The sequence below is a fragment of the Hypanus sabinus genome, chromosome 10 (assembly GCF_030144855.1).
Source record: "Hypanus sabinus isolate sHypSab1 chromosome 10, sHypSab1.hap1, whole genome shotgun sequence".
NCBI lineage: Eukaryota > Metazoa > Chordata > Chondrichthyes > Myliobatiformes > Dasyatidae > Hypanus > Hypanus sabinus.
Genome location: NC_082715.1, coordinates 142605809 through 142629374, shown reverse-complemented (window position 1 = coordinate 142629374; position 23566 = coordinate 142605809).

Here is a 23566-nt window from a genome sequence, read left to right as displayed (position 1 = left end):
GTGTTGATCAACCTCACTGCTTGGGGAAAGCAACGAGTTTTGAGTCTGGCGGTCCTGGTGTAGATGCTACATAGCCTCCTCCCTGATGGGCGTGGGACCAACAGTCCATGAGCAGGGTGGGTGGGATCCTTATGATATTACTGGCCCTTTTCTGGCACCTTTCTGTATATGTGTTCTTGATGGCTGGCAGGCTGTTGTCAGTGATGTGCTGGGAAGTCTTGACTACCCGTCATAGAACTGTGCGGTTTCCTGTGCCATGCAGCGATACAGCGTGCTCGGATATTCTCTCGAGTGATGTGAGTACAGATGTGCAAGGGCCAGCTCGCTTCAGCCTCCTCAGAAAGTGCGGGTGTTGGTGAGCTGCCCTGTGTGTTCTGGGACCGTGAGATGACGGAGCTTGAAACTGCCCGCAGTTTCCACTGCTGTGCTGGTGTCAAGAAGGTTGTGAGTCCATCATCCTAGTTCACCAATAAATAACCTGGTGAATATGTGTAGAAGAGTTTCAAGGTTAAATGTAAAAGCAGCAGAATGAAACTAATTGCAGGAAAAAAAAAACAACTGTAGAATTTATTATATAAATCTGAAAATAAAATAAAACCAGAAAATGTCAGAAACACGCGGCGGGTCAGGAAGCATCTGAGGAGAGAGGAACAAAGTGCTAATGTTTCATCTCAGCAACGTACATGGAGAGCAATTGGTGCGTCGTTGCAAAGGCTGGTCACAATGGGCTGTGTGGTTTCTCTCCACAGTGAATAATTTCATTACACTTGGAGGTGTCTGCATGTTCAACCGCTTGATTATTAACAAATAATCTGCTGGAAGAACTCAATGGGTTGAGCAGCATTTGTGGAGGAAAAAAGCTGTTGAAGCTTTGGGTCAAAACCCTCTTCTCATTACCACCCTCAGAGAGGAGGGACAGGAGCCTGAAGATGTACCCTCAATGTTTTAGGAGCAGCTTCTTTGCCTCTGCCATCCAACTTGAAACATGTAAGATTAAGGGATTGGACACGCTAGAGGCAGGAAACATGTTCCCGATGTTTTTTTTTATTACAAAATCCTTTATTACAAATATCGGTGCTATACAATATATACAAAACAGTGGCAAACACAATTACTGCACTACAAATAGACAATAGACATTACACCAGAATGTTGCCATCCCTATCCACGATGGCATTTACACCCCGCGGAGCCCAACGGTCTCGAAACTCCTCCAAGGCCGCTGTGGACTGCATGTGTTCTTTTTCAATAGTTACCCAGGCACGAACATACCCGCTAAACATTGCCAGGCAGTCTGCCCGGGGAGATCCTCCCGCCACCCGTTTCCAAGACCCACGGATGGCGGATTTCGCCAGCCCCAGGAGCAAGTTGACTGGGACATCCTCATCCCTCCATGCCCCCTTCCTTACTGGATGACCATATATAAGGGAGTCCAGAACCAGAGGCCACAGTTTAAGAATAAGGGGCAGGCCATTTAGAACGGAGTTGAGGAAAAACTTTTTCACCCAGAGAGTTGTGGATCTGTGGAACGCTCTGCCCCAGAAGGCAGTGGAGGCCAATTCTCTGGATGCTTTCAAGAAAGAGTTAGATAGAGCAATTAAAGATATCTGAGTCAAGGATATGGGGAGAAGGCAGGAACGGGGTACTGATTGTGGATGATCAGCCATGATCACATTGAATGGCGGTGCTGGCTCGAAGGGTCGAATGGCCTACACCTATTGTCTATTGAACATTGTCTATTGACTTCTGAATGGTCCATGAACTCTGCCTCATTTTATTAAATTTCTATTTGCATTTAAAATAAATTCTCATTGTACCTTATAATTTTTAAAATGTATTATACTGTACTGCTGCCATAGAACATTTTTTTTGGAGTTTTGATTCTGGTCAAAACTGGACATCCAGCAGATTGTCAGTTGCTTCAGAGTCCAGGATCTGCAGTCCCTTGTGTTTCCACTCGCTCCATAAACCCCTGCTGGTTCCTGTTTCCTGAGTTGATGTCCATTTCCCTAGTTGTTGAAGCTGCCTGTAACCCTCCCCTGCACTCCCATTCAAAATGTATGGATTCAAATAGTGGCAGCAGGAACCCCACAGGGTACTGCAGAAGTATCACAGAGTCAGGCTGAGAATAACTCAGAACCAGATGTGTTGTCAGTGGCATACATCATGAGATGTGCTGTTCTGTGGCAGCAGTACAGTGCATGACATAAACATTACTATAAGTTATAAAATAAATAAACATTGCAAAAAACAAATAATGAGTTTGTGTTCTTGGGTTCATGGACTGTTCTGGAATCTGATAGCAGACGGGCAGGAGCTGCCCTTAACATGTTGAGTGTGTGTCTTCAGGCTCCCTGATGATAGCAATGCAAGAATAGTAATGCCCTGAATGATAAGGGTCATTAATGAGGCACGGACTTTTGATGATGTCCCCAATGGCAGGGACAGTTGTGCCCATGATGGAACTGTCCACAACCATCCGCAGCCCCTTTTGATCCTGTGCATTGTACGTAACCAGTGAGGATGTTCTGCACTCTACATCCAGAGAAATGTGGAAGGGTCCTAATGACCTCAAGCTGTTGGCCTACCTTCTTTGTGATTGCATTAATTCACTGGCCCAGGACAGATCCTCTGGGGTATCTGGCACCCAGCGACCGGAAGCTGCTTACCCTTTCCGTTGTCAAGTCATCATCGAGGACAGGTTGTGTGCTCCCCCAACTTCCCCTTCTTTAAATCCAGTGTTATTTTGCAGACGTAAAAGATCTCAGCAAACCATAATGTTGAAATTGTCATGGTTCATGCACTAACTACAGCATCTTACTGACCGTAAAACTCTTTGGGACATTCTGAGATTTAAAGGCTCAAACAAATTCCATCTTCTTCCTGCCTCTGCAGCACAGTGATGCCAGGATTTAGACAGAAGGGGTGGTGGAATGAGGGGTGAGAAACCTGTGGGAAACTGCCCCAGACACCCCACTGATTCCTCCAGGAGGCTGGTATTATCAGTATCCTCTTTAACTTGTGGGAATCCCAAAGAACCTCTAGCTCCATCAAGGGGCCACCAGGGACCAATTACATCCAACCTCCTGACATGAGAGCCATCTACATTAAAATATTTTGCTTTCATCGTGTTTTGGGAATCGTACATTGCTGACAAGGTTGCTGTTTAGTGCCCAGTTATAGCTGCTCTTGACAAGATAGAGATGAAGTGCCTACTTGAACTGTTGCAATACTGCTGGTGAAGGTGCTCTCACAACGTTGTTGGGGAAGGAGTTCCAGGGCTTATTGATCAAAGATAAGCATTATTTGCCACATGCACATCGAGATATCGAAATGCACAGTGAAGTGCATCATTTCTGTCAAATTAAATCAGTGTGGATAGTGCTGGGGGCAGCCCACAAGTGTCACACACTTCCGGCCCCAACGTAGCATGCCCCCAACCCTAACCGTGCGTCTTTGGAATGTGGGAGGAAACCGGAGCACCTAGAGGAAACCCGCACAGTCACAGGGAGAAGGTACAAACTCTTGTCAGGGTTTAGACCTGGCATTAATAAAGGAACAGCAATACATTTTCCTATCAGTGCTAGTGTCCCCATGTGCCCTCCACCTTCATAGTCACAGAGATCACATCTTCCGTAGTCCAGAGGTGGTGGCTCAGTGATCCAGAATCTTGGATCCAGCAGCCTGAGGTTATTATTATTATTATTATTATTATTATCATCATTATTATTCTCCATGGCTTGTGGTACATTGGGTGGCAACCTTGCCATTCCTTTAACATTTTTGTCTGCTTTTTACAAGGCCGATTTGCTAGCTCAACCCTCACCCCAGCATGGATGGCAAATGTCAAGGAACTGGCTGGATTTGAACCTGGGACCAGTCGTCTCAAAGTCCATAGCAGATGCCACTACACCACCTGCTGGCTAATGACCAGAGGTAGCTGAGAGGGAAATTAAATCTTACTTAAATAGTGTGCAGATCTGGAATTTTGATAGAAGTCATTCACAGCAGTGATCACAAGGCACTGGACTTTTTAATTGTGTTGCATAGACTAGATGGAATAGTTCAATGTTAAGGAACGTGAGTCTGGCTAGATTCCAACTATACAATGAAACAATGCTGAATGAGGTTTACATTAAGATTATCCTTTGGAGGGGGCATAATTTTAAGGTGATTGGAGGAAGGTGTGGGCAGATGTCAGAGGTAAGTTTTTTTTACACAGAGAGTGGTGCGTGCATGGAACGCACTGCCAGGGATGGTGGCATATTAGAGATATTTAAGAGGTTCTTGGGTAGGGACATGGACAAAAGAAAAATGGAGGGTTATGTTGGAGGAGAGGGTTAGACTGATCTTCATGTAAGTTGAAAGGTTGGCACAACATCGTAGTCCAAAGAGCCTGCAGTGTGCTGTAATGTTCTATGTTCCTTTGCAAATGTTTTCTTATCAGTCCCACATAGTTAACCTTGCTCCATCGCATACTTTCATTTTTCCTCAAACGTGCCACCCTTTCTCTATATACTGTATGTGACTCCAGACTCACCAACAGGATCGACTCTTACATGTCAATTGAAGAAACCTCAGATGCTGGGGCCTGGAACAATGCACAGAGAGCTTCCTGTCAGGCAGCATCTGCGGAAGGAAATGGACTCTTCATCTGGATTGGAAAAAGAGGAGAACCACAGAGATCACAGAGGAGGAGTAGGGAGTGAGGGTCTTACAGAACTCCGAAAGGGAGGAGGAAAGCATCTTGAGGGTATTCAGTGAAGGCATAGGTTGAAGGTGAGAGGAAGGAGCTTTGAAGGGGATATGAGGGACAAGTTTTTCTACACAGACAGAAGCTGACATCAAAACACTCTGCTAGATAGCAGCCACTTTTGAGATTTTGCGAGTACTGTACACTGTTTGGTGAGTGCCAGGTTTTATGAAAGAGCCGTGGAGTGGATCCATGGCTGGAACTGATGGAATACAGCCACATGGTTTTGAATACAGCATGCTCTTTTATTGTATTCTTTGAAATATTGCTCATTTATCTTTGGTTGTAAACTAACTCAAGGTGAACAAACTGAGGCAAAGGAGTCTCAAGTGCCAAGAGAACACTGAGTCTATTAATGGATTCGAAAGTGAGAGGGCTGGACAGATGAAATTGATACATGGGTTCTAATTACATCTTGGCAACTGGTTAAGTTAATTAATTAAATACAGAAGTAAAGAGCCAGATCACTAATGGGGACCACAAAACTATTGGGTTGCTACTACACAAAGAAAGACTTTCACTCCACTGCCATGTCTTTTGGGAAAGGAGATGGACCTTGTTAACTGATCTGGCTGATCTCAGGTTTACAGCCATGTGGCTGACTCCGGGTAGGAATCAGCTAGGATTCAACCAGGAGAGTCTCAAATGATGGCTCATAGTTACAAGGTAAGGAAAGATCTGGCCTTTTATGTAGAAAATTCTTCCCAGAGAGGAAGCCAGCATAATCAAAGATCCCAGCGACCCAGACATTCCCTTCCACATGCTAGAAGATACAAACCTGCACAGCCAGGCTCAAGGTTTTGTCCTGCTGTTATCAGACTCTGCAATGAGAAAGGTGAACTCTTGACTTCACAATATTCTTTACCATTGGCCTTCCACCTTTCTTTCTACATACTCTGCACTTTCTCCATAACTGTAACACGTTATTCTGCACCCTGGTATTGTACTTCCCTTCACACTACCTCCATGTGCTTCTGTTGTGAAATGATCTGTGCAGATGCCATGTAACACGAAGCTTGTCACTGGATCTTGGTGCATATGACAATAATAAACCAATTTCCGTCACCTTTTCAATTGCGGAGGCAGGTGTCTCACCTGCCAAGTCACAATTGAAACAATGAGTAATACATCCCAGAAGCTGCTCTCAACATACATCGAACACACACGCACAGGCATCTGGTTTGATAGATTAAATTGCCCAGCAATTACACAAATATTTTTAACTTTGAAATTTATCATAGGCAGCTCAGTCCTCTGTCTAAACTCTAATCCCCCTTAGATACAACTTACAGCATCTGGCACAGTGCTGTGCTTCAGAAGGCCATGGTTGAGAAGCAATGAGAGATGACACCATCATAACAGACGAGTTATCTGAAGACATTATAATATTATGTAAGAGCCTTCTTGGCAATCTGAACTTAATTTATTAGTACATTCCACATTCACATCTTTGCCTGGCCACAGTGGATGGAAACAATCTGCCCCTGAGCCCTGAGCAGCGCCACCGTTCCAACGTGCTTCAAGGCCGCCACCATCGTCCCTGTGCCAAAGAAGTCTTCAGTGTCCTGCCTGAATGACTACCGTCCTGTTGCACTTTTATCGATCATCATGAAGTGTTTCGAGAAGCTTGTCATGAGACATATCAAGACCTTACTGGACCCCCTGTTCGTGTACCGTCCCAACTGCTCAACAGACGATGCCATTACCACCACCCTCCACCTGGCCCTAACCCACCTGGACAAAAAAGTCACGTATGTTCGAATGCTGTTCATAGACTTCAGTTCAGCATTCAACACAATCATCCCTTAAAAACTGATTGGAAAGTTGAGCTTACATAGAAAATAGGGGCAGGAGTAGGCCATTCGGCCCTTCGAACCTGCACCGCCGTTCAGTATGATCATGGCTGATCATCCAACTCAGAACCCTGTATCTGCTTTCTTTCCATACCCCCGATCCCATTAGCCACAAGGGCCATATCTAAATTCCTCTCAAATATAGCCAATGAACCGGCCTCAACTGTCTCCTGTGGCAGAGAATTCTACAGATTCACCACTCTCTGTGTGAAGAAATTTTTCCTCATCTCGATCCTAAAAGGCTTCCCCTTTATCCTTAAATTGTGACCCCTCATTCTGGACTTCCCCAACATTGGAAACAATCTTCCTGCATCTAACCTGTCCAATCCCTTTAGAATTTTATACGTTTCAATAAGATCCCCCCTCAATCTTCTAAATTCCTGAACACCTCCCTCTGCAACTGGATCCTAGACTTCCTGACTGGGAGACCTCAGTCAGTCCGGATCAGAAGCAGCATCTCCAACACCATCACACTGAGCACAGGGGCTCCCCAGGGCTGCGTGCTCTGTCCACTGCTATTCACTCTGCTGACCCACGACTGTGCTGTAACACACAGCTCGAACCATATCATCAAGTTCGCCGATGACATGACCATGCTGGGTCTCATCAGTAAGAACGACGAGTCAGCTTACAGAGAGGAGGTGCAGCGGCTAACGGACTGGTGCAGAGACAACAACCTGTCTCTGAATGTGAACAAAACAACAGAGATGGCTGTTGACTTCAGGAGGGCACGGAGCGACCTCTCCCCGCTGAACATCAACGGCTCCTTGGTAGAGATCATTAAGAGCACCAAATTTCTTGGTGTTCACCTGGCGGAGAATCTCACCTGGTCCCTCAACACCAGCTCCATAGCAAAGAAAGCCCAGCAGTCTCTACTTTCTGCGAAGGCTGAGAAAACTCCATCTCCCACCCCCCATCCTCATCACATTCTACAGGGGTTGTATTGAGAACATCCTGAGCAGCTGCATCACTGCCTGGTTCGGGAATTGCACCATCTCGGATCGCAAGACCCTGCAGCGGATAGTGAAGTCAACTGAGAAGATCATTGGGGTCTCTCTTCCCACCATCATGGACATTTACACTACACGCTGCATCCGCAAAGCAAACATCATTATGAAGGACCCCATGCACCCCTCATACAAACTCCTGCCATCTGGGAAAAGGCACCGAAGCATTCGGGCTCTCATGACCAGACTATGTAACAGTTTCTTCTCCTAAGCTATCAGACTCCTCAATACCCAGAGTCTGGACTGACACCTTGCCCTGTTTATTATTTATTGTAATGCCTGCACTGTTCTGTGCACTTTATGCAGTCCTGGATAGGTCTGTAGTCTAGTAACAGACACAAAATGCTGGTGGAACACAGCAGGTCAGGCAGCATCTATAGGAGAAGCACTGTCGACGTTTCGGGCCGAGACCCTTCATCAGGACTAACTGAAAGGAAAGACAGTAAGAGATTTGAAAGTAGGAGGGGGAGGGGGAAATGTGAAATGATAGGAGAAGACCGGAGGGGGTGGGGTGAAGCTGAGAACTGGAAAAGTGATTGGCGAAAGCGATACAGAGCTGGAGAAGGGAACGGATCATGGGACGGGAGGCCTCGGGAGAAAGAAAGGGGGAGGGGAGCACCAGAGGGAGATGAAGAACAGGCAGAGTGATGGGCAGAGAGAGAGAAAAAAAACGAACAACTAAATATGTCAGGGATGGGGTAAGAAGGGGAGGAGGGGCATTAACGGAAGTTAGAGACGTCAATGTTCATGCCATCATGTTGGATGCTACCCAGCCGGTATATAAGGTGTTGTTCCTCCAACCTGAGTGTGGCTTCATCTTGACAGTAGAGGACAGTAGAGAACCGTCCTCTACTGTCAAGATAAAGCCACACTGAGGTTACGTAGTTCAGTCTAGTTTTTGTACTGTGTCATGTAACACCATGGTCTTGGAGGAACGTTGTCTCATTTTTACCGTGTACTGTACCAGCAGTTATGGTTAAAATGACAATAAAAAGTGACTTGACTTGACTTGGTTCTGATGGATTCCAACTTTCAGCCTCTCTGCCCCCTCCAATAATAGATTTGTAATACAAGCACCCTTCACCACACACTGCACACCTCATCACAAACCAGGACAAGACTTGAATCTAACGGGAAAGCTGAGGAAAGCACCTGTCACAACCGAAGGTAATCACAAAGTGGTTATTGGTTTATTAATGTCACACGTATTGAGGTGCAAAGGAAAACTTTGTTTGCATGCCACCAGACTCATCACTCCCTACTTTGAGGTCACATGAATGGAAAGTAACGAGCTGCAGAATATAGTATTACGGTAACAGAGGTAGTTCAGTGCACGTAGACGAATTAAATACAAAGACAGAGTTTTATATTCCGATCGGGATTCTTTAAATCTGGTCAATGTACAATCTGCTGAAGGAACTCAGGCTGAGCAGCATCTTTGGAGGGAAAGGAATTGTCATTGTTTTGGGTCAAAAATCCAGCATCAAGAAGTTAAAGGCAGAGCATTGGTTGTAATGTAGGAAACACAGTCAATCTGCAGGTAACAAACTCCCAGAAACTGCAATGTGACAGAGATCAGATCATCAATTTGAGCAATATTGACTGAGGGATGAATGTTGGACAGAACTTTTTGGAGTTCTTCGAACTAGTGTCATTACAGATCTTGGAGATCAGCTTTATTTATGGCATGTACATCAAAACTTACAGTGAAATGTGTCACTTGCTTTGAGGATGTGCTGGGGGCAGCCCGCAAGCTTCCAGCACCAACATAGCTTGCCCACAGCTTACTGACCCGAACTTGTACAGTACATCTGTGACCCAGAGTAAACCGCTGCAGACATGGAGAGAACGTACAGGCTTCTTACAGACACTGGCAGGAATTGAACCCCTAGCTTACCTCTGGCATGTTGTAAAGCATTGTGCTAACCACTATGATAATGTGCCACCCCCAGCATTAGCTTAATGTCCAGTCCCTCCTTCGTTATTGCACTGCCGCGTCAGGTCTTCGGAGACGCTCAAGTCCCTGGAGTGGGAATTAATCATTAAGCGTGATAACCTGGTAAAGCACGCCAGGTCCCGTCTGTTCCTGATGCATCATGGGCTCCCACTCAGGCTGACACATTCCCATCCTCAGCCCTGTCAAAGAGGAGAAAATAAAGCTAGTGATGAAAGGAAAGGTAAAGGAACCCCAAAACCCTTATGGATCATTTTCAATTGTTTCCACTATTGCAGAAAGCTGTTTGTTGAGTGGTGATTAGCATAACGCTTTGCAGTATCATCGACCCAGGTTCAATCGGATCAGCCCGTGACGGAATGGCGGAGCAGACTCGATGGGCCGAATGGCCTGCTTCTACTCCTACATCTTACGGTGGTATGGTAATTCCCGCTGCTGCCTATGAGGAGTTCATGCTTTCTCGTCACGACCGCGTGGATTTCCTTTGGGTGCTGTGGTTTCCTCCCGCACACTGAAGATGTACCGGTTGGTCGGTTGACTGGTCGTTGTGAATTGTCCTGTGATCAGGCTGGGATTGAACTGGGGGGATTTCTGGGAAGTGCGGCTTAAATGGTCAAAGGGACCTGTTCAGATAGATAATACTTCCTCACACTGACTCGAAACATGCTGAGGCTTTCCACACTCCAACTCTGCCCCAGCAGCATCAAGCCCATGTGTGTCATGAATGTAATATACAGAACGGGACCAGTAAGTGCATTATAGCTGTGAAAGGAGAGCCTGAACAGCCAAAAAAACCCCGACAACTAACCACAGCTCTGCTTACTATTACCTACACTCCACCAGAATCTGTGGATTCCGATCAGCCTCTACAGCCTCCCGAGGACCCACCAGTAGACAACCCCTCGGGAGAACATCAGACACACCATGGATAACACCAGGGAGCTTGATTTTAATGTGATTGGAGGAAATTATGTCAGAGATAATTTTCTTTTACACAGATTGATAGATGCGTGGAACACACTGCCATGAGGTGGCAAAGCGGGGGCATTTGAGGGCATTTAAGAAACTCTTGGATAGGTGGATGATAGGACAATGGAGGGTTATATAAGAGAAACTGATCTTAGAGTAGATTAAAATGTTGGCATCACATTGTGGGCCATAGGGCTTGTACTGGGTTGTAATATTCCATAGACTATATTCTATGTTCTATTATCTGACAGATTATTCCTGAATATTTGAGTTTCTAAAATTACAAAGACATCGACATGAATCTGTGAGTTCATTGCTACAGGGGTCTGTGGAAGTTGATAGGTTCTTGTTTAATCAGGGTGTCAAAGGTTACAGGGAGGAGGCAGAAGAATGGGGTTGAAGAGATAATAAATCAGCCGTGATGGAATGGTGGAGCAGACTCGATGGGCCGAATGGCCTAATCCTGATCCTATGTCTCATAGTCTAAACAACCAGTATCTGTTTTGTTCCCAGAGCTGAATTGCTGAATACCACAGGACAAGCATTTTAATTGGGGGGGGGGGGAGTTCAAAGGAGATGTGAGGGACAAGTTTTATTTCATTTTACGTGGAGGGTGGTGATGGCAGATAGAATACAGGTGTTTTTGAGAAGTTCTTAGACAGGATTGTGAATGAAGGAAACATTGAGGGCTATGTGGATGGGAACGGTGAGACTGATCTTACAGCGCAACATTGTGGGCAAAGGGCCTGGTCCTGTGTTGCACAGTTCTACGTTCTCTGAATGTGCAGGAAATGATGGGATAAGAAGTACGTAACGACAGAAGGGATTTGGTGCCATTAGCTTTACTATTTCGACTCTACATTGTGGGCAAAGGGCCTGTTCCTGTGTAGCACTGCTCGATGTTCTATCTGCGCTTCCGTGATCTCCTCAACTCTTTCTGGATGTCTATCCAATTATCTCTTCAGTCTTTCTCTACCTCCCAATAAAAGTATCAACCCTGCTAACAAATTTCACTCTTCTAGTAGTTTAGGGCCAAAATGTTTGTTCAAACTCCTCATTGCTTTTCCCAGATCAAATCTGAAAACTCGCACTTACAAGAAATTCTCCTGATGTAATTTTTCTGAAATTCTTTTCTAAAACCAAAGGCTTTGGCACAAGATTTGCAGAGGCCACTGGCATCCAGTAGTCAAAACAAACCCCAAAACTTAGACCCGAATTCCCGGATTACCTTACAGACAGACTGCCATAGTTTTGAATCTATTCCTGTCCTGAAGCAGGAAAATCAAATTTAACCAACTTGCAGTGTCTAGCACATGACATCGCACATCCCAAAGCTGCAAAAAAGAGATTTAAGCCCTTTGGTTCAGTTATCCCTGGGATGCTGTTGTAGATTTTAAGAAGCCTGCAGGTGAGGTACAACTCAATAAGCTGAAGCCAGTGCTCACCAGGATGCCATTGCTGTAAATAACTTTTGTCAAACCTGACCAGATGAGCCCAAGCACATTTTGAACTCTACATTAACAACATAAAGAATGAGTTGCAAAAAGCCTCCAGTGCTGGCAAACTGCAACATTAACGCGAGCACAGCTTGGAATTGTGAAATGAAGTTGCAAAAATTGTTGTTCCACTTGTTGTTCTCAGTAGCCGGAACTGAAAGTGACTGTTGCAGGACAGCATAAGAAGTCATAGAGTTATACAGCACGGACACAGGCCCTTCAGCCCACTGAGTCTGTGCTGACCCTCAAACACTCAAGTACACCAATCCTACATTAATCCCATTTGTAATTCTCCCCATGTTCCCACATCTCCTCCATGATTCTAATCCCACCCCCCACCTGCACATTCAGGGCAATAGGCCAATCAACTTGCCTTTTTTAACAAACAGAGTGAAAGTGCATAACAAAGTGGTCTTTGTTCTGCATCAGGTTAATCTTTTGTTTCATGAAGAACTTCAGTTGAGTGGGAATCAATGGTGCATGAGATTGTGCAGTACGTAACAGGCTCTTCCATCCTGTGCTATTCCAGTATAGAGATGAGTCTTGTGAAATCAAAGATCAAAGAGTGATCTGCCCATTTGGTTCACAGAGTCAATCCATGCCCAGTGTAGGTGGGTCTCTCCATCTTGCACTGAGCCAGGCTTCACAGTGATCTGCCCATTGGGTTCAGAGTGTCAGTCTGTGCCCAGTGTAGGTGTGTCTCTCTAACTTGTGCTGTGAAAACCTGCCTCCACGTGATCGGCCTGTGGATAACCCACATACACAGTTGTAAATGATGCGAATGGCATCTCGGGTTTCAATTCCCACTGCTGTCTTGAAGGAGTTTGCTTCCTCCGGGTGCTCTGCTTTCTTCCCACATTCCAAAGATGTATGGGTTAAGGTTAGTGAGTCGTGGGCATATTACGTTGACGCAAGAAGCATGGTGACAACTCTGGGCTGCCTCCAGCACATCCTTGGACTGTGTTAGTCACTGGCACGAACAACACATTTCACTGTACCTGTGAAAAATACAATCTATCTATCAATCATACACGATGCACCATTGTCTGCCATCTCTGGACATAAAGCACTTCTGTCATACGCAGCACCCGGAAGATAATTTTGTGTGCTATGCGAGTCACATAAACAGCCCACTTGTCATCTTGCTTTGAGGCATTGCACAATTTCCAGGTCACTGTCTGCAGCTCCATCTTCCAGTTACTACAGGGAATGTTTTTAAGGATTATTTCAAATTGCACTAAACAAAATAAAATTCTGTACCTACCTGGTCCATTTCAGATTTTTCCAATTCACCAGGGAGACATTGAGATGCTTTCACCATAAGCCATAGGAGCAGAATTAAGCCATTCAGCCCATCGAGTCTGCTCTGCCATTTCATCATGGCTGATTTATTGACCCTCTCAACTCCATTCTCCCGCCTTCTCCCCATTACCTTTGGTGCCCTTAATAATCAAGAACCTATCAATCCAGTCCAACTCTGTTGTCATTCTGGAAACAAACAAATTTGTGTGCTGAAATTTCTTTGGAAACAACAGCATATTGATGATCCAATAATCATTGCCAGAGAACCAAACATACTGAATCTTCTTTACATACGGAAAGACGTTTACGAACTTGGCCTGCACTCCCCCCCACCATCATTTCCAATTCAATCCGTTTGCAAATTATGGTACATTTCAGTACTATTTTGTGGCCAGCATTTGCCTAGTGCCAGTTGATAACAAAGCATGTACTTCTGTTGATGTTTCTGCACCCAAACCATAAACCTAATCCTAACCTCAAGGTGGACCTAGTTGATGAGTGAACTCTTCTCGGGCTTGTAGCCAGATAGGAATATCAATTATAACTAACTAACTCAGCATCTTTATCAGGGATGGCAGAGTCTGTCCTTGAAATGTCAGGTATAATTAATACCTGTACCTACTGGAAGTGCAAGAAGATTTTATTTGTCATATACACTAGGAAAGCACTAGATCCTTTTCATGCACTAGTTATCATTCATGGTGTATTTCTACCGGTTTTGTTGTGTCTGCTGTAATTTATAGCGAACTTCCTGCACAAATCCCTGCAGAGATGCAGGTTGCGATCCCTATTAGTGTGTATATTCCTTCTAAATATACTTTTAAATATACCTCTTTGAATTACTCCCAAGGCAATCTGCAAAATGTAATTTCCCTCTAAGCAATGTACTTTTAAATCAACTTAATGATGACCAGATTTCACGATCGTCTGAAGATCTCAGTGGACCAAGCAGTACGGCACCGTGAAGTGGATAAAGATTCCTTGCCCCGTCTGGAAGTGAGCCAGGAGGGAGTGACTCCAAGCCAGGCTGACTGACGGAGGGATGAGGGCCTCCTACCCAGCATCTTGGTAGCAAATGTGCAGTCGCTGGAGAACAAAATTTAGGACCTGGGAGCAAGGGTGCTGCATCGGAGGGAAATGCGGGACTGTTGTATTCCATGTCTGAGTGAGACTTGGCTGTCTCCCAGTACGCAGGATACAGAGGTCAAACCAAAGGGCTTCTTGATTTACCGAATGGGCCAAATTGTTGAGTTGGAAACAGCAAAAGGTGGCGGTGTGTGTTTCATGATAAACTCTCAATGTGGCAGTTTTGTCAAATTCATTTTAAGACCATAAGACATAGGAGCAGAAATTAGGCCATTTGGCCCATCGAGTCTGTTCTGCCATTCAACCATGGCTAATCCTTTTTATTTCTCCTGCTCAACCCCATTTCCCGGCCTTCTCCCCGTAACCTTTGATGCCATGTCCAATCAAGAACCTATCAATTTCTGCCTTAAATACACCCAATGACCTGGGATCCACAGCTGCCTGTGGTAACAAATTCCACAAGTTCACCACCCTCTGGCTAAATAAATCTGTCTGCATCTCTGTTTCGAATGGACGCCCCTTTATCCTGAGGCTGTGCCCTCTTGTCCTAGACTCCCCCACCATGGGAAACACCTTTTCCAAATCTACTCTGTCTAGGCCTTTCAACATTCGAAAGGTTTCAATGAGATCCCCCCTCCCCATCCTTCTGAATTCCAGTGAATACAGACCCAGAGCCATCACACGTTCCTTGTATGATAACCCTTTCATTCCTGGAATCATCCGTGTGAACTGCCTCCGGATCCTCTCCAATGCCAGCACATCTTCTCTAGGATGAGGAGCCCTCTCTCATAATACCACTGTAATTTCCCTTATTCCACTGAAATACTGCTTCCCCTGTCCTTGAACACCTAACAGTCAAAGACCGTCCATTCTATTTACTCCCAACACACTAGACTACAGAGATAAGGAATGCCCACTGTTCCATGCCTGGACTGTATTTCAATAAATCAGACCACTGGGCTGTCCTTCCCCTACCCTTACACAGGCAGAGGTTAAAGAGCACAGCTCCAGGAATTAGGACAACAAAGAGGTGGCAGAGGAGCATCTATGGGATTGCTTTGAGTCTGTGCACTGGGCTGTTTCAGGGGCTCATCTGTGTGTCGGAATGAATACACCATGGTTGTAATGGACTTTATTAAAACAGTGGTAGATGAGTGTATCCCCACAAAATCATTCAGTCTTCCCCGACAGAAGCCCTGGATGAACCATGAGTTCTGAAATCCGCTGAGAGCCATTGAAGTCTCTTATAAAGATGTCCAGGTATGACCTCCGGAAAGCCATCTCACAGGCAAAGGGGCATTTCTGGACTAAACTTGAATCAACAAAGGATGCTCTACAGTTATGACATAGCTGTCACCTCTTGAATACTATCACCTCTTGTAAAGTTTAATCAAGTGACATCAGGGCTTCACTTCCAGATGAGCTCAATGCCTTCTGTGCTCATTTTGTTCATCTAAACACGGTGGAAACATCACAAACTCCCACAGCTCCCAATGATCCTGTGATTTCAATCCAGTCCAGACAGGGTACCTGGCTAAGTTCCAAAGACCTGTGCTGATCAACCGGTTGGGGTGTTCACTGTGATCGTTTCCCTCTGAAGTACCCACCTGCTTCGAGCAGGCTTCAATTATACCCGCGCCCAAGGAAACTCTCATCCAGTAGCACTTACAGCGATGAAGTGGTTTGAGAGGTTGGTCATGAAACCCATCGCCTCCTGCCTGAGAAGTGACTCAGATACGATTGTGGTTAAACTCCCACCGCTGTCTGTGAGTACCCCAGTTTCTTCCCAGATTCAAGCGGCATACAGGTGAGTAAGCAGGCTATGTGGGCGCGGAAATAGATTGTGTTGGTCACTGATGCAAATGACACATTTCACTGTATGTTTTGATGTACATATGACGGATAAAGCAAAGTTTTAGTCTCAACAGCTTGTGTAGAGCATGGGACCACTTGGAACTCAATTTGTGTCAATTTGGGAGGCAAGTGAAATAATGGGAAGGTTGGGGCTGTTGGTGTACTCCCATCCCCACTATTTCATTACCTCCATTACAGCTTGATCTGCATCCACCCAGTGGAGTTGGGGAAGGGCTTTATTCAAGCTCTGACACTGTGGTGCTGACATGGCCATTGTGGACCACACAAGTAAAGACTTTAATGTCGTTGGTCTACTGTCACAGGTCCAAGATACAGTGAAAAGTCTTTGTTTACATAGTTCCCAGACAGCTAATTCCATAAACAAGTGTGGTGCAGAAAAACAAAAGAAAACTAAATGCAGATGATAGTGTTTCAGTTACAGAGAAAGTGAAGGGCAGTTCAGCTTCACTCATGGATGAGGGTGAAGACCAGCCTAGGCGTTCCTTATGCGGCTTTCCCAAGTTTTCGTGGTCATTGGACTGGGCAACAGTTCCACACACAGGACACCATTTTGTGTATGTAGAAAGGGGGAAGTCCATTTTAGGATCATAGAAAATGGAACAGTGTGAAATAGTACAGGCCTTTTGGCCCAAGATGTTGTGTCGACTTTTTAACCAACTCCAAGATCCATCCAGCCCAGCCCTCACACAGAATCCTCCGTTTTTCCTGCATCCATGCACCTATCTAGGAGACTCTTAAATGTCTCTAATATATCTGCTTCTACCACCACCCATTTCCAGGTCAATGAGACACGGGACAACCGTACTGTCTGCCCCTCCTGGCGGCTTTCTTCAAACTAATCTCTGACACTGAGAAACTCCATTCAGAATCTACCTTCATCTAAACATCTTCAGAAAGTCCTGCAGAATCCCAGCACACTGAGGGAATGCCAGCACTCAGTGGATGGCATGGTAATCTATCTAACAGTGTTTTCTGTGACGATTAAGGCAGGGTGTCACCAGAAATGGGACGATGTCAGCACATTACTTTTCATAAACAGGATATGGTGTTTGGAAGTCACAAGTAACCAGAAACTCACCAGAGATCACAGGCCACAAGTTAATACTGCAGCTCTATAAAACCCTGGTCAGACCACACTCTGAATATTGTGTTTGGTTCTGGTCTCTTCATCATCAGAAAGATCTAGAAGCTTTAGACAGGGTGCAGAGGAGATTTACCAGGATGCTGCCAGGATTAGAGAACATGTCTTATGAGGATAGATTGAGTGAGCTCGGTTTTTTAAATTTGGAGTGAATGAGAGGGAACCTGATAGAAATGTTCGAGATGATAAGAGTCATATGTAAAGAGGGTTTCTTCTTTTTTGTTAACTAGCAGGAATGCTAATTTACTGATAACGAGAATGGTATTCCTTTGTAAACCAAATGGGGATTAATGTTCTTTCTTCTGAGTCTGTAAGCTTTTGTTGACGGGGGTCGAGAGAGAGGACGCAATGCTCTAAGCTGGGCGAGGATCGGACCCCAAAGGGGGGTCCGAGGCTGGGAGATTCTCCGAGGAGGGGGGGATGAAGCTAGATGTGCTTGGTTGACCACTCGGAGGGTCCTGAGCTGTTTGGAGAGTCCGAGGAGTTCGGAGGGTCCTGAGCTGCGAGTCGAGGAGTTCGGAGGGGATCGAATGGTGGCCAGAAGACTTCAGAAATTGAGCTCCAACGGCTGTGCACGAAGTGGTTTGGACTTTGATAAGTTTGGCGCCTTTTCTTTAATTTTCTCTTCATATATACTGTATCGTTATTAATCACTTAGTTATAGTAACCTTTATAAATTGTACTCATTTAATCGCATATGGTGTACTGTCTGTTTTTGGGTGAGGCGGGGACATCACACAGCATCCACACCAGCTGATTACCCAGTTTGGCGGGGCTGAAGGCTGCTCCCCCTAGACAAGAACGAGCTGAGCGAGCCTGAGGCGACCCAGGGGGTTACACATAGATCAAGGGGGCAGCCAGTGACTTTTTCCCAGGGCAGAAATGGTTAATAAAGGGGAAATATTTTTGAGGTTTTGGAGGAAAGTGCAGGGAGAATGTCAGAGGTAAGTATTTTTTTACACAGAGAGTGGTGAGTGTGTGGAACGCCCTGCCAATGTTGGTGGTTGAGGCAGATACGCTAGGGGAATTTAAAAAACTCTTAGATAGGCACATGGATGATAAAAACAATGGAGGGTTATCAGGGTAGGAAGGGTTAGATAAATGTTAAAAGGGCCTGTACTATGCTGTAGTGTATATATTCAATGTTCAAGGTTAAATTAGACCAGATACATAAATACTAAAGTCCCAGAGAAGGTCAGGGGTTAGATATCCAGCAATGAGTGACCCAACTCCTCATATTTAGGATCTTTCTACCATCTACATAGCACAAGTTGGGAATGTTTTGTTTAGAGATGCAGCACAATGAGCCTGTACTGCCCAATTACAGCTACGTGACCAATTAACCAATTAAACTTTTCATTCGAAATTGTCCTCTGATTAGGTGGGTTGCTGGACGGTGTGATTCGTTGGGCCCGTCCAGACTGTATCTCTAAATACAAGATAAAATAAATAAAATCTCAAACAATTAAGTATATTTTTTATCTCATCACCAGTGATGTCTGCATCCCCTCACTGCTTGATAACCTTTGCCTCTTAAATCAAACTCCATATTGACAGATCATAGTTGAACACGCTATTTATAACCTGTCTCATCTTGTGACCTTTCTTTCCATTGGCCGGCACAATATCACCTGACAAAAGCAATGAATCACTGTGCATAAAGTTAATGCAGGATTAGGTAGCTCTGACTGAATCATTCCTCCACAGATACCGGTTTATCTTTTCAATTGCGTTTGTTTACAGAAAAAGAATCACCTGCAGGTCCTCATCAGATCCCAGGAGCCCCTTAGTGAGATCAGCCGCTGTGTGGGCACGTGGGCTTCAGAAGGCTCACTCCTCCGATAACCATCTCTGCAACGGGTTTTAGGTGCTGCCAGGTAAAGGTCAAATCTTACTGAGCCACAAAGGGGGAGCCTAATGTGTTATATATCATTACTTTTCAACAGAAAGTGAGACCGGAGCAGTGACGATAAAGGGGGAGGTGTATGTGAATGGCAAAGGGGACATGTAGAGATATGTATGCATACGCACCTTCGTACAGTAACCCATGGGCACATACCGTCACCAGTCTGTTTATGTGTAGTTTTTCATGAATTCTATTATATTTCATTTTCCTGTAAACACAATGAAATGGATCTCAGGGAAGTATATGATAACATACAATCAGTGGCCACTTTATTAGGGGCACTGTAAACCTGCTGGTTAGTGCACACTGGGTTCCACTCCTGAACCTAATACAGTTGCCACTGGGTGGATATGCATGTTGGTAATGAAATTAATTTGACTTTGATCCGCAAACATATATATATAATCTCTGTCTTTATCTTATAGTGTTGCTTCTTGTACTGCATCAGATCTGAAGTAACAATTATTTTGTTCTCCTTTACACTTGTGTCTGGAAATGACATTAAACAATCTATAATCCTTTATCTTGAATATAAACCATTTTAAAATGAGATTAGCTTTATTTGTCACATGTACATTGAAACATACAGAGAAATGTGCTGTTTACGTCGAGGATGTGCTGGGGACAGCCCACAAGTGTGACCGCGCTTCCAGCACCAACACAACGCACTGATGACTTACCAACCCTGACTCGAACCTGTACCTCTTTGGAATGTGGGAGGGAACCGGAGCACCCGGAGAAAACCCTTGTGGTTGTGGGGATGTAGACAGAAGCAGGAAGAGAACTCAGACAGTGATCACTAGTGCTGTTCATTGATCACTAGTGTTGTAAGGCATTACAGTAATCGCTGTTCACTAGTGCTGTAAAGTATTACACTAATCACTGATCTCTAGTGCTGTAAACTGTTACAGTAATCACTGATCGCTAGTGGTGTAAAGTATTACACTAATCACTGATCTCTAGTGCTGTAAACTGTTACAGTAATCACTGTTCGCTAGTGGTGTAAAGTATTACACTAATCACTGATCACTAGTGCTGTAAAGTGTCACACTAATTGCTGATCATTAGTGCTGTAAACTGTTACACTAATTGCTGATCACTAGTGCTGTAAAGTGTTACATTAATGGCTGTTTACTAGTGATATAATGTGTTACACAAATGGCTGTTCACTGGTGATATAGAGCATCACACTAATGGCTGTTCACTAGTGACATAGAGTGTTACACTAATGGCAGTTCACTAGTGATATAATGTGTTACACTAACCACTACACTGTTATCCTGCCCCACATAATTATTTATTTATTCAGAGATACAGCACAGAACGTGTCCTTCCAGAATTTCAGCCGCCCCTCCCAGCAATTCACCGATTTAATCCCGGCCTAATCTTAGGGACAGTTTGCAATGACCAACTAGCCCATTAACAGGTACGACTTTGGAATGTGGGGGAAAACCAGAGAATGCGGAGGAAACCCACTCGCACATGGGAAGGAAAGTACAAACTTGCTTACAGAAGGTGCTGGAGTTGAAACCTGAACTCCGACGACCTGAGCTGAAATATTGTGGTGCTAACCATTATGTTACCGTGGTGCCGTGGGAGTGAGAGAAGGGTTTCTTGAACAGTGTGGGACCATGGGAGTGAGAGAGGGGTTGTTGGGACAGTGTGGGGCCATGGGAGTGAGAGAGGGGTTGTTGGGACAGTGTGGGGCCATGGGAGTGAGAGAGGGGTTGTTGGGACAGTGTGGGGCCATGGGAGTGAGAGGGGGGTTGTTGGGACAGTGTGGGGCAGTGGGAGTGAGAGAGGGGTTGCTGGGACAATGTGGCTCGAAGGGTTAGATTGGCCTGTTCCGTGCTGATTTAAACACAAGTTCATGGCCAGATTTTCTTTCTGATTGAAGTTTGTTGATCATAAACCATGAGTGTAGCTGATTGTTTTGGGATGAAGCACTCAGACAATCTTTCCATTCAGCCACTGTGAGGAGATGCATTTGGTATTTAAGTTGTGTTTTTCATGTAACCTTTCTTCACCCAGGTAACTGTGAGCCACTTTGGTTACAGAGTATCCCTGTAGTGCAGAGCTAACTGCTGAAGCTCAGCAATGGGGCTGGAAAACCAGAGGTTTGGAGTGGGTTGTTGGGGATTTATAGCCACATCCACCATCAACTTGCTGAAGGAGCTACGGATCTGCGGTCAGACTTCACGGCAGACCACCAGAGTCGGTGGAAAGAAGCGGTCACTGGCTTTGGATCAAGCAAAAAGACCTCTTCTGGGCTAGCATCGAGAGAATATGCAGTCACAACAGTGGGTGACTCTGGGACGTCAGAAGTCATTGTCGAGCTCTCCGAGATGTAGTGGGTTGATCGATGAAACACTAAGGAAGGAGGGTGCCCACTTGAAAACCCCTGTGTGACAATCCTGTGCACTCCCAACATGAAGGCAGCCTTGAACGAGTGCTCCCGACCCATTGGCACATGGGATATTAACATCTCATCCTCTGATTTCTGATTTTTTTTTGTTGGTGATAGTATTTTAAAACAGGGTTGGATAGCTACAAGCCTGCTATTCTTGCATAAAACTGTCTCTCTCACTGAGCCCATTATTAAGCTGGTCCATTCTTTGTGGCTGTGTTCTAATTCAGGAACGTGTGTTTGCATGCGCAGGTTTTGTTTCCTCTCTTTAGCTCTGGGTTGTGACTATCATGGAGTCAAAACAGAAACAATCTCCATCCAAAGAGACTGGGGGATAAGCAGCAGAACTAAAGATAGCACCAGCCGATCTGGATCCACAACCGCTTTGGTTGTGGGCTCGGAGGAGGTTGCCTGGGTCAATACTCCCCTGCTGACTCTTCAGCAACTCTTCAATTAGTCTCCCGTCTGCCTTCATCCACGATCCTGCACGATCTCCCTTCTGACTGTTTGTCCACTGGAAAGTTACAGCTGAATCTGCCTCCTGTCCTTTCTGTTGTGGGTCTTAACAACTCCGAAAACAGCGACCCTTGGTGAAATCTGAAACTAAAAGACAGAAAATGTCAAAGTTACTATCAAAGTACGTCTATGTTACCTTGAGATTCATTTTCTTGCAGGTGTTTACAGAAAAATAAGGAAACACAATGGAGTTTACAAAAGACTATACAGAATTTCTTTTCTAAATGGTGCCTGCATTCAATGCTCCTTCAGTCAACATCTTCCGGATAGATCAGGAAATCATATATTTCAGTTCTTTTGTGTCTTTCTTGTTTGTTTCTCATCTTGGAATTGATTCTGGAACTGTTAGAGCTTGGCCTGCTGTTTGGAGATTTCATGGGTGTTCCAGCGCTCCAGTCTCTGAACGGATTCCAGGAGACAGAGGCAGTATGTCAGCCAGGCTGCGAGCTGGTGTTCAACTCCATTTCACTGATTAAAGCTTCCATTCTTCACTGATTCAAGCAAAGAGTGAGATTGAAACATGAAGGCGAATGCGGAAGCTTGGAGATCGTTTGGGTGCTTCAGCGCTCTGCAGTCTCTGAGAAGATTGCAGGAGACAGAGGCCGTGTGTGTGTGAACTTTGTAGCGAGAAGGCTGTGGGATGAGGTGCAATGCTTTGTTTGACTCCATTTCACCAATTAAAGCATCAAGGCGAGTACAGAGGGTGAGCACTGGCTGCCTGTCTTTTGATCGAAAGGTTTGTCGCTGGGCTGGAGAGCGTTCCTCAGGTTTTCTGCATTTTATATATGGACTTGGACTATAAACTTTTTAACAGTCTTATAGTTTTTTAATTCTGCCTTTTTTGCCCCAACTTTCTTGTGTTTTTTTGTGCAGAAAGAGAGATTTGGGGGTTGATGTGCCTGTTCTGTTTGTTTTTTTTGTGTGGGAGGAGGAATTTGGGGGTTGAATGGGACTGTTCTGTTTTTGTGTGGGGGCTGTATCTGGCGGGTCGATGATCATGCTGCCTTTCTTTCTTTCTTGGTTTCATGGCTACCCGGAGAAGGAGAATTTCAAGTTGTATACTTCGATAATAAATCAAACTTCGAACTTTTGATTCTTTGAGTGAACAAAGACTGACCAACAAGCAATATGCAAAAGAAGACAAATTGCTCAAGTTAAATACTGAGAACGTGAGTGGAGAAATGTCCTTGAAAGTGAATCTGTAGGTTGTGGAATCAGTTCAGATTAGTGTGATTGAAGTTATCCACACAGGCTCTAGATCCTGATGGTTGAAGGGCTATAACTGTTCCTGAACCTGGTGG